Genomic DNA, 19,162 nt, shown 5'->3' on the forward strand with positions numbered 1-19,162 from the left:
AAGCCAAGAGGCTTGTACTGTATCCAGCACACGATAGGGGCCCAAAGCGGCTCAGCCAGAGGCAGGGGGAACTATTCCCCTTACCTCCGGGTAAGGCCCCTATGGGTCTTCTCAGACTTGTGCCACCTCCTGCTTGAAGTCACACCAAACTCCCCTGGAAAGGGGGCTGAGATTCAGTATAAGTGCTGGATCCCAGCCCCACCTCCTGCTCCCTACCTGCCTGCCCCTGGGGCCGCCCACCACCTGCCCTCCCCCTACCCAGGAATGCCTCCCTCCTGCATCCTCCCCACCCACACCAGAGCCTTGCGTCGGCCCAGCTGGGCCGATGCAAGGTTTGCCGCAGAAGCTGCCATGGGTGCTGGATTCAGCCTTTGTGTGCTGGTGTACCGCCATGCGCCAGCACGGCTTACACCCAAGGAGGTGCTAAAGTGCTTTATGGCACATTTGTGACCCTCCTGGGCCGGTGCAAGGGACTTGCATCAGCCCAAATGAAGGGCAGGATTGCATCGTTAGTCAGGGACTTTCAACCATTTTCATCTCAGAACACATTGGCAAGGTACTAAAATAGTCAAGGCACACCATGAGCTTTTGGGAAATTGACAAGCACTGTGACAGCACTGTGCTGTCAATGGGGGGCTCACATCCCCCAAGGGGCTAGTAATAAATGATTTCCTCCCAAATTCCTGTGGCACACCTGAGCCATGGCACAGTGGTTGAAAATGGCTGAACTAAGTGATAACTGGTTGTCTTACAGTAATTTTGAGTGCTGTGGACTGTTTTACTGATATTGAAAGGGACTGCGTGTGCGTTGTAAGCTATCTTTGGGTGACTTCAGTCAGGAAATGTGGGGTAATGAATTATAAATTGATGCATGAAATATAATTATGATTCATTGGCCAAGATGAAGGACCAGGAAGGGGCGGTACCAGGAAGGGGCAGTATAGGAAATAGTTCCCAAATGCACACATGGTGGGTGCACTGTACATGATCCCTGTGGTCAATGGTCTGAACTTGGTACAGCAAGCAGGGGATCATGCACCCAGCTCCATGAACATATGTGTACAAAGACATCAGGCAATGAAACCAGAGTTTCCTATTGCCTACCCACCACAGAATTCCATGCTGCAAACTCTGAAGCCCTTCTGGAATGGAAAAGGCTTTGATTCTTTATTTCTGCAATTAGTGTTTTTAATATGTTTTTTTATCTGCTATTTGTGCTAATTTATGTTTTTTAAATCTGTTTTTTACATGTTGTTAGCCGCCCTGGGTCCCTTTCAGGGAGAAGGGCGGGATACAAATAAAGTTTATTATTATTATTATTATTATTGAGCAGCACCTGCACAGTCCATAGCAGCTCATTTGTCTGGGCAGCAGCCTCAGGTTCCCAGTTGAAACCTTATAAAGGGTGACCCCAAAAAAACAGAACCCATAAAAATTTTATTAAATCCTACAAAGGTCCGGTAAATTTCAAGAAACTTACTGGACCCAGTTTCAGGAAGATTATTGTTCCAATATTTCATGCACAAAGTCGACTTGTATACCCTGAAAGAAAAAAGAAGAAAAATTACAATTAACAGTTTTATTCAAAGATTTGTGGGTTCTGGTTTTTTTTTGGGTCACCCTGTAGTTCCTGGGTTGGGAGGCTATGAGTGGGGTTGCTTAGGCATTCTTGTCAGATGGTAGAGGATAAAGTTCCCAAAATTTTGGCAGTGGAAGAGTATAAGGTTGCCAAATTTCATTAGACGGGTCTCTTCATTCCAGGCCTGGCATGCAGCTATCTAGTAGCTAAAGCTGTCCTGTTACGTGAAAATCCCCTTTTTCCCTTCCAAGTTGTGATTTTTATATCTAGTTATGTTATTTTGGATCATACAGACCAAGCAAGCAGGCCACTCTTCCCCCAGCACATGTTTCTAAGGGCCATGGCCAAGCTACAAGCACATGAATTACACAACCCCCACTTCCTTGCAGGTCAATGTATAACCTAATCGAAGTGTCTCCTGATTATGCAAAACAAGCCTGCACCTCCAGAGGAAAAGGTCTATTGTTCTTTTGTTGTACTCTTAAGCACCTTATGCAGATTGCCTCCCTCCCCCCAGAAGGTCAGCCTGGCTGGTAAGCTGACTTCCTTCCGGTTCATCACATACTCCACGTGTACCTGGGTGTATACTGAGCATGTGCACAGCTCTGGGATACTTCCAGTCAGTTTAGGTCAACTTCCAGGTCAAAGACAACTCTTATAAGAGAGAACTCAGAGCACATGTCTCTCTCTCTCTCTGATTGCCCTCCTGTGGGAGTCGTCCTACACGGGACTCTTCCTCCAACTGCCCCCCCGACAGGTAAATATATTTTGCATCTAAACTCCCTCCCTTCTTCCCTATCCCTCCCTTCTCCCCCATCTTTAGTCAGCAACTGGGTTTAGCAGATTAAGGAACCCCTAAATACTTCCCTACACCCTATCCGTTTCTGATTCCTTTTCGGATGCACCCAAATACATAGCACATGCATCCACCACTAGCTAGGTACACTATACACAAGTACTAGAAATCTATACTTATCAAGTCTCCATGTGTATTATGTTTACCTTTGTGTGTTTTTGCAATAAAAATATAATCCTTTGATTGAAAGTTACCTTCCTCCCAGTCTCCTCCTTAAGCTAGGCAAGGGATCTCTTTGCTTTACGCTGTCTTGTTATCCAGCCTATGGTCCCAAAAAGTTTCCAAAAGGTTAATATACTAATTCCCCTAAACAAAGCAGCCTTTTTGGTAACAGTCCTCATCACTTGTTTTTCTAAGCTGGGAACTCACCCACCCCCACTAAACTTTCTTAGAAAGAAAAATAGGCACCTCTAGTGTGGTACAAAAGCCAGGATGATGTTACACTGCTGTTTGGTCAGCATTCAGCAGAAACACGGTGAAGCTCTAATCTAACCTGGGTATGAGATGAGAAGGGAATAAAACCCAGGATAGGTATGTACAGAGTACATATGTTGCACCACCATGCTAAGACTAATAGTGATTGGGGGATGAACCAAAATAAATCCCCACAGTTTGGAAGGGTGGGGACAGGTCTGATTTGTTTGCAAGGATTTCCCAGTGCTTATTTAGGAAGGGAAACAAAGGATTATCTTAAAATGAAACTTTAATACTAAAAGATCATTTTTTTCACGGTAAGTAAGAAGGCAGTGTGTGGGTTAGCCCCCTTCTGCATTTAGCTAGTTACTGCTTTAGCAGCCCATGTGACAGTTCTATGGCAGGGATGTTCTTATTTGTCCCTTTTTTTTCATAACCCACTGAAATGAACCCAGCCATTTCTACAAATGGATGCCCTATGACATTGCACTTTTAATATCACTCAGAAAGATATGGCTGTTGCCTTTATTTGACAACATTATGGCCCCCTAAACACTCATCAGTTATTTGCTCCCGACCTTACCACAGTTGTACTCTATTGCTTTTAATGGAGCATTTTCCCTAATATGTTGTTGACATAAAATGTCATTTGCCAGAATAGACAAGGGACCAATTTGGTATTGTCTGGAAAAATAGTTTGAACTGAGATTTTTTTATAAGACAAAGCAAGACTAAAGGCTATGGGGGGAGAGAGAACAGGGACTGGTAAAGGCTGCAATGCTAGGTACATTTACTAGGATGCAAGTCCCACTGGGTGCAAGGGGGCTTGCTTCACAGAAACCTTGATTCATGTTTTGGCTATACAGTGGATGGATATCCTAAATACAGTTCTGTGGAAGTGCCATTGATTTCAACAGTACTTATTTCACAATAAAAGTCCTGCGAATTGCAGCTTCCAATGGCACAAATAAAGCTTTTCATAGAACCAAAGTACATTTTCAAAATTGATTTTGTGTCTGAAAAGAAATTAACAGTCTTATGGGTTGCGTTCTGTTACTAAAACTCACCTCAGAGTCCATGGGGGTGGTGGTTAAAGGAGGTAATTTGTACCCAGGTCCAGGGTCAAAAAGGGAGCCCAATAGATCTGGACTCCAAACCACTGGTGTTGGGGGGGGGCACTGAACTTTTTCAGGGACACCTGTATAAAGTGCCTTCTCCCCCCTATCTTCAGAGTCAGTTGCAGCTGCAAAAGCTGGGCAGTTAGCTAGTTCATTGAAGCTAAGCAGGGTCAGGCCTGGTTAGTACTTGGATGGGAGACTGCCTGGGAATACTGGGTGCTGTAGGCTTATACCATAGTCTTTTGAGACTGAAGGTTGCCAACCATTTGTCCTGTGAAGCTTACCTGACTCCCCAAAGCAGGAAAGTCAAGCACTCAGGCAATCCTTTTCCGGTTTTCAATTGCACAAGTAAAACACCCATAGGTTATAAAAAGCAACTCACCCCGATTTGTACATTTATCCTGATGCCTCATCGTTTTGCCTGAACCCTGTCCTGATGCCTCATCATTTTGTTCAATGCAGTGATAGGGATCACCCATCTACCCGGTTAGGTGGAGCTAAAAGGACCAAGATCCTGGACCATGTAGGAAAATCTACTTAGCGTGAGTGGATTTTTTCTACTTGCCGTAATTTTCCACTTGTCTTTAAACAACTCATCCACCTTTGCCTTTCTGTAGTTCCTCAGGTGTCTTTTTTGTCTTTTACTTTATTATTACACAAACCTACCAAAAAAAACACAAAAAAACTTTTTTTTAGTTGCCAATGACGTTTGAACAAATTCAGGATATTTGGGGGGTGCCGAATCAAAAAATGGCATAGGTTTTGCCCAATTGGCTCTAGGTTTAGGGGTGTGGCACTGCCATCTTATATGCTGATTCAATCTGCTTCCTCATGAAGAAGCCGACACCATGGGTTCCTCACAAGAAAGCTGCTTGTATATAAGGTGGCTATGTCGTACCCCCAGATCTAGAGCCAACTGAGCAAAACCTATGCCAATTTTTGATTCAGCACCCCAAATACACCCAAGAATAGGTCTAACTTTTAGGACAACAAAATGTGTGTAGGCCTGTGTTGTTGTTATTGCCGCATGTCTAATAATTCAGGAGGAATGCCCTGTCCTGTCACATTCGATCTAGGTCTTCTGAGCATATGGTGGCCTCTTCCACCAGCCTCTTCCTATCTCAGTCAAGAGCCAAGGGGCTGCACCCACATTCAAGTGGCACACATCTCCCATGCATCAAAGCAGCGGCTCAATCTGTACTGCAATAATGTGCTTTCCTGGCTCAGCAGGGGCGCTGGCCCTAAGCTGCAGTTTTGAGTAATTGATATTGTTGCCCAATGCTAGAAAACAAACTTGGGAACTATTCTCATTAGACATCCCCCTGCTTAGCTACTCCGTTATTGTAAAACCCAAATGCCAAGATCCTACCAGCATGGTTCTGTTTTTAATTAGTTCTGATGGCACTGGGCTATATGCCAAGAAGGGGGAAAAATGAACTTCCTGCAATGGAAGCTTATTGCTCAGTATGTTGCTCCTCGACACTGAGGTTATTTTCACAACAGTTTATGAAGAAGGGGGCTACTGATAGAAATCATATAAGTTTTTACTGCTTTTGATTCTCCCTCCCTCCCTTCCAGGCTCATAAAAGCACACCAAGTGAAAGGAATCCTAAAGTTTCAGCACAGATTTGTGAGACCTGCCTCACTGTTTCGCTGATTAAAGACATCCTAGCAATTTTTTTTTTTTAATGGAGTCAGCCCAGGCTCCTGTTAAAATTTTAAGACCAATGACTTTTTACCATTTTAAGTAAATTAATTTAGACATTTTTAATCATGCTTGCAACGTGGGTTGTGAAAATAATAGCAAAGAACCCATAAATGCATTTCAACCATGTAGATGCCAAGGTTCTTTGCAAGAATGGCAAAAGGGCAATATTAACAATCATTTTTTTTGATTCAGAATCTATTGCTTTGCTTTTAAAACACAGCTGTATCCGATGGAAATGTTTGCTAGAAAAGTGTGAGTTTTTCTTCTTATAGATCCCAAAGAACTGGAGGAGTTTGTTGTGTCTTGTTTGTTGCAAGACAACAGTAATGTTTTAAGAGTGGCGGAAGTAGGTTGATAGTGCTGTCATTGCCCTCCAAAGATATTTACATGTCTCTTTTCTATAGTTTGTTCTTAATAAGGGGGAGGGCATTCTGCAGGTTTTCAGCATGGTTCAGGACTAGAGAAAAGTTATTTGTGGTTAGAATCTAAAAATAGCACTCAAGACACAAAGGGTGCAATCCTATACATGCTTTTCTAGGAGTAAGCCCTATTGAACACAATCAGATTTACTTCTGATTAGGTATGCATAGGATTGTGCTGCAAGACACTCAAACCTTCCGTCTCAAAAGTCAGTTTGCAACTGTTTAGCAGTAAAGGATGGGCATGTGAAAGAATCTGTACTGTTAATTTTTATTTTTTTTTAAAGAAACTGCTGAGCAGTGTGCCTGGTGCAAGTGGATGTGGGAGAAGGGGGGACCGTATGAAATTTGACTAGGTCAGCAGGCAAGTCAAAATGTGTTGGTGGGTGGTGTAATGGAATGCATAAGATCCCTCAAGGATCTTTTCTACCATCTGGAAGGGAACTACAGCACCTGAGGATCCCATGTAGTTTGACTCGGAAATGGTGCCATGCAGTGGCTAAATAGTAGGAGTTATAAGGTTCAAAGCTTGTCTTGGGTATGAACTAACTAAGGGCACAATCCTAACCAGGTCTTCTCAGAAGTTCTATTTTGTTCAATGGGGCTTACTTTCAGGAAAGCGTGGTTGGGATTGCAGCCGGGCAGCCCAATCTTGAGTTGCCCAGGGCGCCCAGGCTCAGTGGCACCGAGAACGGCTGCCACCGGATCCTGTGTGCCCTGGGCTACCGCGGAAGGCGCCTCAGGAGAAGATAACTTTTGTCCCCTTCTCCCAGGTAAGGGAAGCAGCCCTGCAATGGGCAAAGTAATGGGTAAGTAAAGGCGCTCATGTAGGGCACAGAGCCCTACCCAAGCGCCTTTGATCCTGCGAAGTGGAGCTCTGCGGACCCGCCTCCCTCCCTCCCCCCGGCATGCATCCAGCCCGCCCCCCTCCCTGCGTCACACCACCCCAGCAGGCCTCCAGTCTGCCCCCGCTGGCCTCACCCTTCTCCAGAACGCCTCCTCCCTGCGGTCCAGGAGACCGCTGAGCCGCAGAAGCTAGACGACCGCCCCTTGCGAGCCCAGCACTGGCCAGTACTGGGCTAGCATGGGCGGGAGCCCGGCGGTGAGGCTCGCAAACATGCCTAATGGCATGTTTGTGACAGTGCTTGGCAGCACAGAGCCGTGCCGCCGAGCACAGGATTGGGCTCTAAATGGTTTTAGGCAAGCCATATTCCTCAGTCATCCCCTGCAATCATCTAGATTAAGGGGATAGCAATACTTGTTTATCTTGTAGGGTTGTTGTGAGGATTAGAGAGAGAATTTGTGTTAATCACTTTGAAACACTTAAAATATTATACAATTGATATGCATCCTTACTACCATTTTGATGTAATCTCAATGGTCCAATAGGTAAGTCTTTAAATATACTACTCATGATCTCCCTAGTCTCCCTAGCATCTTGGGGGGAGGTTAAAATGTCCCATGTGTTCTTACTCATCTGCATAAATAAATATGAGCTAGTCTATTTATTTTATGCTAATAAAGATTTCTTTCTAGTATATTTATTCCCATAGAAATTTCAATTCATAATCATTGTATTCTGAAGAGTCTATGCAGGGACAAAGACTTCCACAGATAAAAAAAAATTCTTTTCAGAAGTTTTTTCTGAGTGTTAGTCCTTAAGGACTCGCACATATTAGAGCAATTCATGGGGATAATATGTCGAGAATAAAGAATGTCCCGAGGGCAGAGTAAAAGACACCCTCGGGGGGGAAAAACACCTAATTTTTTTGATTGCACATATTGCCCCAGTCCAAATGCCTCAGGCAATACACAATGCAGATCATACAAAGCTCTGTCCCCTCTGGGCAACATTACTAAGCACAGTTTTGTAGCACACATGAGAACAAGGTTTACCCAAGCCTATCTGCAATACCTTATTATTAGAAGTATTTTTATGGGTAAGGAAAAGGAAAGAGCAAAGATCACTTCAAAAATAAAAAATAATTTTTTTTTTAAACCTTGGTCTGTGAACTTAAAAGATGCAATAGTTCTCTCTCTCTCTCTCTCTCTCTCTCTCTCTCTCTCTCTCTCTCTGTGTGTGTGTGTGTGTGTGTGTGAGAGAGAGAGAGAGAGAGAGAGAGAATTCCCAGCCTATCTACAATAATTTATTTTGGAACTGAGTCAAGGGAATAGAAACCTTCTTTGGCACAATCTACAGAGGGATGGAGGTTGGTGACAGCATCTGTGGAGTGGATGAAGGGGCTGCAGTGGAGAAGGGGCTATCACTGACCCTTCATCTGTGTGAAGGGAACTGTATTCTATTTGAATGGCAGCTGAATCCTATCCCCACCTTCACCAATGCAGATGCAGCCATGCCAGAATGGGATGGCCACCTATCAGTCTCCTTGGGTATATGCCATCTATTTTGTTGGTGTGTGTTCGAAGAGGCAAAACAGGAGGGGAGGTTTTCAAAAGAGAGGATAAGATCCAGCGTATGCCATTGCTGCATGATCCTCCCACCCTCTGCCCATCTCTGGCTAAGCATGCAATAACACAGGCCTACAAAATTGAGGGTCAGAAAAGATTTTCCCAAACTTTACAGTGGTTTGATATGAATTTGGGGGTGCCGATTTCAAAAATGGCATCCGTTTTGCCCTATCACATCTAGTTTTGGAGATATAGTATAGCCTCATTAGTGAATGATTCAAGCAGCTTCCTCATGAGGAGACCATGGTGTAGGCTTCCTCATGAGGAAGCTGCTTGAACCATTCACTAAAGAGGCTATGCCGTATCTCCAAAACTAGACATGATAGGACAAAACGGATGCCATTTTTGGAATCAACACCCCAAATATACCCAGGAATTGGTGTAATGTTTAAGGAAGCAAAATGTGTGTTGGCCTATGTAATAGACATGTCCACTTAGAAGTAAGTCCCATTCTGTGTGATTCCCAGAAAAGGCTGTTTTATAGGATTGCAGCCATAATAATTTTAAAATGGCCACCAACATACTACTGTGCCTTAAAATCTGCAGCTGGAGATAGTTTAATCCAGAGACCTGAAGTCATGTGCTTGAACTGTTCTTGCTCATGGAGTACACATTATATGTGTGCATAGTGATGGTTGATAAGGTGTTACTTCTGGAAATGGCATCCTTGAATTGATGTTTCTCTGCTGCCTCTATACTGTGTAGGAATATCAAAACTTCCAAGCTCCTGATACCTGACAATGGGGAACTGAGCCCAGGACTCCATTTAAATCCAGTGCTCAATCCACTACACTCATTCCCAGTGGAAAAGCTCTGTAACTGAATCTATGTGGACCACATTCTGGTTTTGGCAACAATTTGGACCTATCCATGCTTGTGTCCACTCATTTTTATGGTACTAGGCGCACTTGTAGAATGAGCTAATGAGAGTTTGCGCAAGAGGACCCTGCCCCAGGGATTCATTTGATTCAGTAATTTATGTGCATAACATGTACAGATCCCTGCAAGTATTCAATTATGTTTGATGTCCTATCTTTTAACTTAATCATTACTTAGATCCGGTACCAAAACAGCCACTTTTAAGAGGCTGTTATCTATCCAGGGAGGAGAGATTTATGCACTTACCTTCCATTAGCATTAATAGGAGTTGCCCATATAAATCACTCAGCACCAGGATGGGGAAGATCAGGCCCTCTCTGAGTCCAGAAGATAAATGTCTTTCCCAATTGGAAGATCATTTTTTGGACAAACAAAATGCAATTATCCATGATGAGGCTGCATTAAAACTCCATGATCGGCAACAGTAAAGTGCATGAAATGTATGTGTCCCTGATTAACAACAGGTCAGTGTTTAAACCAAAAGGACCATAACAACATTATTCCTAAATCTCATAACTAAAAAATAACTCATCAAAGCATGCCAAAACAACACACACACAATATATATATATGTGTGTGTGTGTGTGTATTATATATATAACAACACACAACACAATATACACACATGAGACATATATATATATATATATATATATATATATATATATATATATATATATATATATATATATATATATATATATATATATCCTGCGGCAAATATATCATGTAGCAATGTTTTAAGAAGAGAGAAAAAGCAAGTAATTCCCCCAGAATAAGTCCTGAATGTTTTTTTCAGTCCCTGCAGTTCTGAAGACATGAGGGAAGATGGAGTTGGAAGGGAGAGGGGAAGCAGATTAATCAGCAAAAGCACCCTCTTCCACCACTCAGGCTAGTTGCTATCAATAAAACCAGTGGTTCTCAAACTCGGGTGTCGCAAGGGCTCTGCCCCCCTAAGGGGTGGAGGGGGGAAGGCATAGATGTGATCTCCTGATCGCGCCTCTGATCAGGGCGCAGGGGTGTGCTTCCACTTACCCCTGTATGCAGCAGCCTCCCAGGGGACGGAGGAGCCCGGCGCCAGCCTCAACAAGGCTCTCCACGCAGCACAGACCCCTGCAGAACACGATTGCGACCGTGACCAATTCCAGTTTTGCAGTCGAGAAACAGGAAGTGGTAGCAATCACATTCTGCAAGGGTCTGCGCTGCATGGAGAGCCTTGCTGAGGCTGGCGCTGGGCTCCTCTGACCCCTGGGAGGCTGCTGCAGGCAGGGGGTGAGCGGAAGCGCGTCCTGAGCCCCTCCACAGTAGCGCAATGCTGGGCACCGTGTCGCTGCCTTCCCCCTGCCTATTGCAGGACTTACAGGCTCTCATACTCAAGTTTGAGAACCAATGCATAAAACATACACAGGAGCAGAGGCTTGGTTAAAGTTTCATAAGAAATACTTACAGTTCATAGTTGTATACAGACATCTTTTGATTGTGATCAGAGGCCCCAGTATTTTGGAACAGAGAACCTGAGCACTGCTCCCTTTGTGTGGAAGTCTGGTGAGGATCTGCCTGGTGGGCATGGAGCCTGGCAGAATACTTCTACCTTCAATGGTTTGGAATGGTCTGAAAGAAGGTGGAAATGAAGGAATACTTAAATCTTCTGGAAGGATGTGAGAAGGAAGGAAATTGTGTTAAAGCCACACCTCCTGCATGAACCATAGAAAGGCAGGCAAAGAGGTCTCAGGTGACTGGACATTGCACTGCCCTCCAGTCCTGGAGGTGGCATTGCATCCAAATTCCAACATCCAGTGCTGCCAAGGACTGCAGGGAGAGAAGGAAGAATTGTAAGATGCACCAATGTTGATTCTACCTCCCACACCACTTGTGGAAAGGAATGCATGCCCTGTTGCAGTGCTGGCAACAGTCTGCATGCAACTTTCCATGGTTTTTCCTTAATGGTACATTGAACACAGTCACTACCATTGGCACCAAGGGTTTTGGCCAATCAGGTGGATCCTCTGATGGGCATGGATTCATGGCCAGTACCTGACCTGGCCCACCTCTGACACCACCCCTATCTTATAGGGTGCATCCTCTAACGCCAAGGATCTTTCCTGTCATTAAAGTGGAGTAACTCCTTTTTCATTACTTAAAAAAAAATTCTCTAAGGTGATAGTTGTTACAATCCTCCGGGTTCTTTTTCTAGTGCAATCTATTTGTAATTCAACTATTTCTACAGCTAGGGTTTTCTTTTATCCCACACGATCAATTTTGTTCCATAGATAATGGTCTAATGGTCTTAGATAATGGATAATGGTCTTAGATACTTGTCATACATACTCTCGTGCCTTTTAGATATTTTGATGTATGAAATGAAAAAGTGACATATTGTCAAAATTACTGAATATCAAAACTAAAACCTAAGTTTAGGAAGACAAAAAGAAATGCCCCGGTTTTCTGGTTCAGATACTACACTGAGACATAGTTCTGCCTTAATCTCTTGAATTCAGTGGTTACCAGGTAGAAAAATTCCATGTGGAATTCCATGTGGATCAGAGCATACAAAGATTCCTCAGGACTGATATGATTTTGTGGTCTCTCTAAATATAATCAGAAGACAAGGTGCCCAAGCCAGAGAGAGCTTAGAACACCAGCTCCTATAGAAAGCAGCATTGGCCTTTAAGTTTTGCTACTATATTGTCTTTTTTAAATGTGGTAAGCAATCTTGGGGAACTCTTCAGAGTTAGAAAGGAGGGATAGCAATACCTTGACATAAATAAATATAAATAAATAGTAAGAAATGATGACTGCAATCCAAGACACGCTTCCTTGAGAATATTATTATTATTATTATTAACAGTATTTATATACCGCTTTTCAACTAAAAGTTCACAAAGTGGTTTACAGAGAAAAATCAAATAACTAAGTGGCTCCCTGTTCCCAAAGGGCTCACAATCTAAAAAGACGCAGAAGAATACCAGCAGATAGCCACCAGAACAGACACTGCTAGGGTGAGATGGGCCAGTTACTCTCCCCCTGCTAAAAAAAGGAGCACCTACTTGAAAAAGTGCCTCTTAGCCAAATAGCAGGGGTCCAGAATAAGTTCCATTGAACACACTGCAACTTACTTCAGAGTCAACATGCATTGGCTTGTGCTGTCTATGAATCTAGAATTGCCTGTGATTTACTTTAATTGCAATATTGAGTGCTAGGCTTGTAACCTGAGGAAAGGTGGTATAGAAATCTTTTAAAACAATCATTGCCCAAGACTACTTATCCCTTCATCGTGCATACACAGATTAAACCACAATTATTTTTGAAACACAGAAATTTCATCATCATGAGAGAATAGGAGCAACAAGGTTGAAAAGACTAGTCCTGTCTGTTGCTGGTTTAGGGGGCACCAAGACTATTAACACCTTGGTCTGAAGCAGGCTTCAGATCTTCGGATGTCGCTGCCATCCATTTCAATTTGACACACTTCCAAATAAAGATACTTAAAACTGTAGCCTAAGGGTGTAGTCCTATACAGATTTATGGTGCTGGATCTGACTGCACAAGTACAATCCTATGCACACTGAATGAGGTAAGTCTAAGTAAACATTATTTTATTTATTTATTTATTTATACATGCACACCCCAAATCCTTCAAGGATCTGAAGACAGTGTCCATGGTTCTCCCCTTGATTTGATCAGGCTGTGCTGAACTGAAGTTAATTGGATTTAAAAAGCCTAACAGTGCACAGAGTAGCACTGACAATAGAAAAAGATAAGGTTATGTCGCCCCATGTTAAGCGCTTCAGAAAATTAACAGAGAGCTCGTCTAAAAATAAATCTCAGAAAAACAAGAGAGCCCAGAAGAAACCTGCCCCCCGCCACCCCATGCCAAAAAAAGAAGTGAAATCGTTGATTGTCTCTTTCTGACATATTTTTTCTCTCAGCCCTGCATATTTGCATTAAAGTGATTGTGAATAATGTACATTTGACCAGTGCTGTCTGTGGAACTAATGCCTATTAAAGTGATGGGAAGTAGCATATGTTGTGCCTAGGGCAGAGAAAGTCCAATCACCCCCACTGCGTGAGTCTCCAGCTCAAACGCAGCATAAATGCAGGACAGCCTGGGTTTCTTCCTAAATGAACCCAGCAGGGAGAAACAGGACCTAGTCCCTCATTCTATATTTACGCTTCAAAACCAAAGTCTAAAGAGTTTCATTCAGAAAAGGCAAATGTAACATCCATCCGTTAATTTACGCCAGTACGACGGACAGGCCCCACTCTCCCTCTCCCTCTTTAGATCTGCTTCCTGCATGCAAGGAAAGGCATTCAAAGGAGAGGCAGGCGCATGGATGCCTGTTCCAAGCCGTAAGCATTTTCTTGCAGCCAAAGCAAACTGAGAGACACAGAGAAAAAAGAGGGCCCTCTGCTCCAATTATTCTCTTGTATTTTCTGCCAGTGCACCATTCTGTCAGTAATATTGTCAAATGGCTGGGTTTCACTTTTGTATTCCTGCACTGTACAAAAAATGTGCCACAATTTGAATGCAATGGAAAGCCTTTTTGGGGGCAAGCTCTATTACATAATCCTTCAAATGACCTCCAGCGTCAAGTTCAGATCCAGAACAGCTTTTCTTCTACTTTGTGTGAACTCAAAGCTGGAAGAAAAAGAAAGAAAGAAAGAAAGAAAGAAAGAAAGAAAGAAAGAAAGAAAGAAAGAAAGAAAGAAAGAAAGATTAGAGATTGGATCACAGCTCTCCTGCTGCCTAATCTAGTTAGAGTCACTGCTGAGAAGGATAGAGATGACTTCTAGAATCCTTTCTAAAAACAGTTTGTTTTTTTGCACAGATCAGGCCTTACCTTGTCTTCTGCCCTGATTAGGTTGGCAGGACATTTGCAGATTCCAGTAAGACTACTAACTGTTTGGGAATACTATTCTGATGTCTACAAATGTTGAACTGAAGGGCGTTTTTAAGTTCCACTATTAGGTCTGGCCTCCCTGTAGCGCTTGAATTCCCAGTTTCAGGAGTGGAGTTCAAGTTTCTCTTGGGTCTTTGTATCTGACATCCTGAGATGGGGACTTCTAAGAGATCTGAGAAGGCAAGCATTATAATTTCCTTCCCACTTCTGTTTGAGACCTGGCTGTCTGTGCAAAGCACCCTTTCATCAGTGGGCTAACCCAACACCAAGTTCCTATTAGTGAGAGCTCTACATTGTATTGATATGAGGAGGGGGTAGTGTAGTCTGGTGCTGTATGCAGTCTGTGCTCTATGACTGAGAGTTATATACTCCTCGTGGTGTGCAATGATTGGCTGCAGAGTCAGTTGGAATCCTGTCTTTCATTACAGTTGTGTCAGTGGATGGAGATAGGAGCAGTCATCTGCAGCTGTCCATTGACTTCTGGAGTATTTTGGCTTGTGTCATGCTTTTTGCAGAGGTAGCCACTGTCCTAAGCTCCACTCCTCACTCATCACACCACAGCACTGCCCTTGTGCTAATTGAACTCCGCTTTAGTGATCTCCTGTCAACATACTGATTTCACTACTCTTGCACCATAATCCTTTTCCATCCTTTGGGCATAACTCCATTAAAGTGTGAAGCAAAAAAAAAAAAAAGTACACTATGACTTTCTTCAAGTAACCTTTGTCTCTGGTTAACTCCGTCTGTCTCATGGGATCCAAATATTTTGTGTTAGCCTGGTACAAGTAAAGATTGCCTTGTAGTTGAACTCCCCAACACAAATTGAAAAATTATACTAAAAATTTCCTGTGACTGTCTGGGACTTTGTCAGACATTATCTTAGACAATTATCTTCTGTGATTCCAGAGATTATTGGGAATTAGCTCATTATTATTTTATCATCTTCCCTCTTATAAGTCACTTGTCTTTTCTTTTTTTTTAAAGCTATTTCCTTTAGATAGGAATTTTTCTGTTAGAGTCTCCATGAAATGGATGAGGGAGACGGAGGGGGGGGGAGGGTCATTGTTTCTGTACCTCTCCTTCTCCAGTTATTGGAATGTCTTTTTTATTTTCATTTTGATTTCATAGTGGTTTATATTTACAGTGGGAAATTGCATCTTTTGAGGTTAGAGACCTGGTTCTTGAATACAGTCTTCTATTGAGAGATTTTGCACAGTAGAGAGTAGATGCAACAGAGGACAAGACCCCTGGACCTTCAGACTGAATAGTTGTGAACAAAAAGGCAGGCCAGAAATGCAGTTGTTGTTTTTTTATTCTGCACCTGCCCAAACTCCCTCCTCTTCTCTCTTATTCATCCTTAAAGGTAGAGGCTTCTATCCTCTTTAATATATGGTCACCCATTCCTAACTATAAGGAGTTTGATCATCAAAACTATTACAAGCAGGAAATAACTATTTCTTTTGAACGCAGACTTCAAGCTGATCATGTCATTATTGTCTGTGGAAAACAGTCGCAAAAGTCATATATTTTCCACGACATACTTGTTTACATTTCTGATCAAAATTTTGCTTCAATTCCTTTCACATCCATGACCCAAGGTGGGAAAATGTTATGTAATACCATAGTTAGCAGAAATCAGTGCAGAATAAACTCTGTTCTGTAGTATATTCTTGTAAGAATCTACAGGTTGAGACTAATTAGTCACGTGGGTTCCATTCCAAGCACTCACAATGGATTAAAAAAAACGCACTATAGCAAATCAATTTAAAAAACAAAGTTTCTTTGCTCCAGTGATTGAGCACTGCATCTGATTAAAATGCAATGAGAATCAATAACTAAATTCAGTGCCTGACCATTTGTCCCCATGTCGGCTTTTCTTTTAAGCTTCTGAGCTGCTTTACTGTTCAATCCTATTCCCTACTATTGGCTGTGATGCAGCCACCCCAATGAGGTGCAAGCTGCATCCAATGGTGGGTGGAGGATTAGGAAGCCTGAGAGAGGTAAGAAAAATCGTTTTTCCCATACCTCTCCATAGGCCTCCTGGTAGTCTATGGATCTCTTTGGACCTATGTGTAAGTGCAAGGAACAACGAGGGGTGGGTCAAATTCTGAAAGAGCAGAGACAAATTCTAAACTCCTTGCACAGTTGATGGCCCTCCTTTCCTTTCCCTCCCACAAACTGCCACTGCCCTTGCTCTCCCCACCCACAACACACCCTGCTGCCAACTTACCATAAGCAGTGGAGCTTTAGGGAGCCTCTGCTGTGCATGCTGCACCTCTCACCATAAAGGGCTTTGCCAGTTCTGGCAGTGCAAGGCCCAGATAGGATTGGGCCCACACTTTACCGGGAGTAAGCCCCACTGCACACATACTGGAACTTACTTCTGAGTAGACATACATAGGATTGTTCTGTAAGACATGCATCCTGTAGCAGATTTTTTAGCCTGCTGCTTAATACTGTTTTTGACACTTGTTATTATAAATGAGTGATGATCTTTTTTTGTTAGTTTTTGCTACTTATAATAACTTTTAACTTGCATAATTGTATCATTTGTTTATATTGATCATATCATTTTGGTAGAAGGTGCAATGTAACTTCCTGAATTAACTAATGAATCAATCAGTTCCTGCAATAGTCTAAACTGGATTTCTGCAATGACACAGTCTTTGAAGACTATTTAGAAGTGATAAATTGATATAAAGCTTCAGCACCTAACTGACACAGATAACAGGAAACACATCTGGATGGTCAGCCCAGCCTCAGTGGATGCCAGTTTGGTTCCAGAAACAATCCAAAATGTTGTGTTTTTACTTTTGATGCCATAAATGACTAGAGAACACGAAGGAGAAAGCATTCCCACATTCTCCTTATTGCAACTATTTTATACCACTTTTCAACAAAGAGTTTTATGAAGTGGCCATGAGTTCATAAACCACATGAACCTGCCCAAAGGTCTTCATCAGGAGCATTGTTCCAGGTACCTCCATCTTCTCAAGCAATGTTGATGGCAACAGGGAGTGGGACCATTTCAGTGGCACAGCTAATGATTGCGTAACCTGGTGCCAAGTTCAAAATGATGCTGCAGGAGTAATGTCACAACCGGAAGTGATGTCACACCCTGGCTTTTTAAAAAAACTGAAAATTGGGAGAAAATTGGGGGGGGGAATTGGTTAATTGGTCATAACTTTTGATATACAGATATTCCAATGAGGTTTGTTTCATTGAATTTTGCATTAGATAACATTTCCAATGATATATAACATGATGGTATTATTTGTAGGTACCGAGGTTTTCACAGTTTTGGCCACTAGTGTCAAGCTCACCTTGTTGCCCCCCTAAAGCTTGTTGACTGGTGCAGTTTCTATGCCCTGCACCTCCTTAGCTACGCCACTGGACCACATCATTCACAAGGCCCTCTCATCTCTGGAATGCTCTCCCATTGTCCTGCCATCAGGTTTCCACTTGGATATCCTATAGAAAGAACCTAGCTGAGTTTTCTGGGATTTATGGCCTAACCCTATCCACAGAGTACTATGGCAGACCACAAGGTCTGTGAGTTTACCACACATGCCACATTGTGGCAGACTCTCTGCCATTTTGAGGAGACCTGCCACCAGTGCAAAGTTCAGAAGGCCACAGATATCACAAAGCCATCCATTGGTCTTTGCTGGCAGTGGAGGCAGATCAGGAGCAGGTCAGGCTGGAACAGGGATGGAATGGGGCTTCGGCCGCATCTCAACAGCAGCATGTACCAGATTAGGAACCCCTATCCTAGTCCACACACACACACCCAGAAGACTCCCCAAGGCTACAGCAGCAAAAGAGCTAGCATGGCTCTGGACCATAGAACAACCATGGATGTAAGTAAAAATTTTCTTTACTTACTTCTCCTGATGAACCTGGTCCCCAGCCAGCCCGCAGGCTGCAGTGAACACGGGGTCATCATCCCTGCACCTTTCAGGCCAGCCCAGGTTACGACTGGGCCATTATTGGATTTATCTTGCTGATTGTGTTGATTTATTGAGAATTTCTCCATGGTTTCATGTTTTGTTTTGTTAATTTTTTTTGTTATATGTTGTGAACCTTTGTAAACCTTTAAATGTGAATTAATAACCTGGGAATTAATGTATACATGCAGAAGATATGTTGTTGTACACAGATTATTATAAACTTCTAATAATCATAGTCATGCAAATTCTTGCATGATGTATTATCAGAATTGTCCATCTGATGTGATCCTTTAGAGGAAATGGATTCCTTGAGCTTCTGATCTACGTTATTCTTCAGTTGTGCATCTGTTTTATCAAGATGTTCACAATGATTTCACCCAGCCTGTTACTAAAAACATTAGTGAGGGCTACCAGTTCAGATAAGATACAAAACAGATGAACATTCACCCATTTTGCACACACAAACTCAAACCAGATCTGTGTTGTGATTCTGAAATGTTCTTTTCCTTCTGATGGAAAACTGGGAAAGGAAACGGAAATGCCAAAGTTAGCAGAAAGCCTACAGTTCTCATGGTTGGATAGGAAGCAGATGTGGCTTGGAAGAAAATATCTCAAAGGCGAGCTTTTCTCATAAGACATCCTTCCAGCATGGACTTATAGACTTATCCTCAATCTTCCAGTTACTCTTTTTGTGTTCAACATACCAACAGCCCTGAACATTTTGTGTTCAGCCCTCGTACATTCAAGACTTACTTAGAAAAAGCATGAATTTTTGCAAAACTGTCCAAGATTTCTAACTATTGGGGCACCGTTAAGTTGTATAGTCTACTTAGGAACCAAACTAGATGTGATATGGGAGATTTGTGATC

Source organism: Tiliqua scincoides, chromosome 1, assembly GCF_035046505.1.
Source record: "Tiliqua scincoides isolate rTilSci1 chromosome 1, rTilSci1.hap2, whole genome shotgun sequence".
In the NCBI taxonomy this organism is placed as follows: Eukaryota; Metazoa; Chordata; class Lepidosauria; order Squamata; family Scincidae; genus Tiliqua; species Tiliqua scincoides.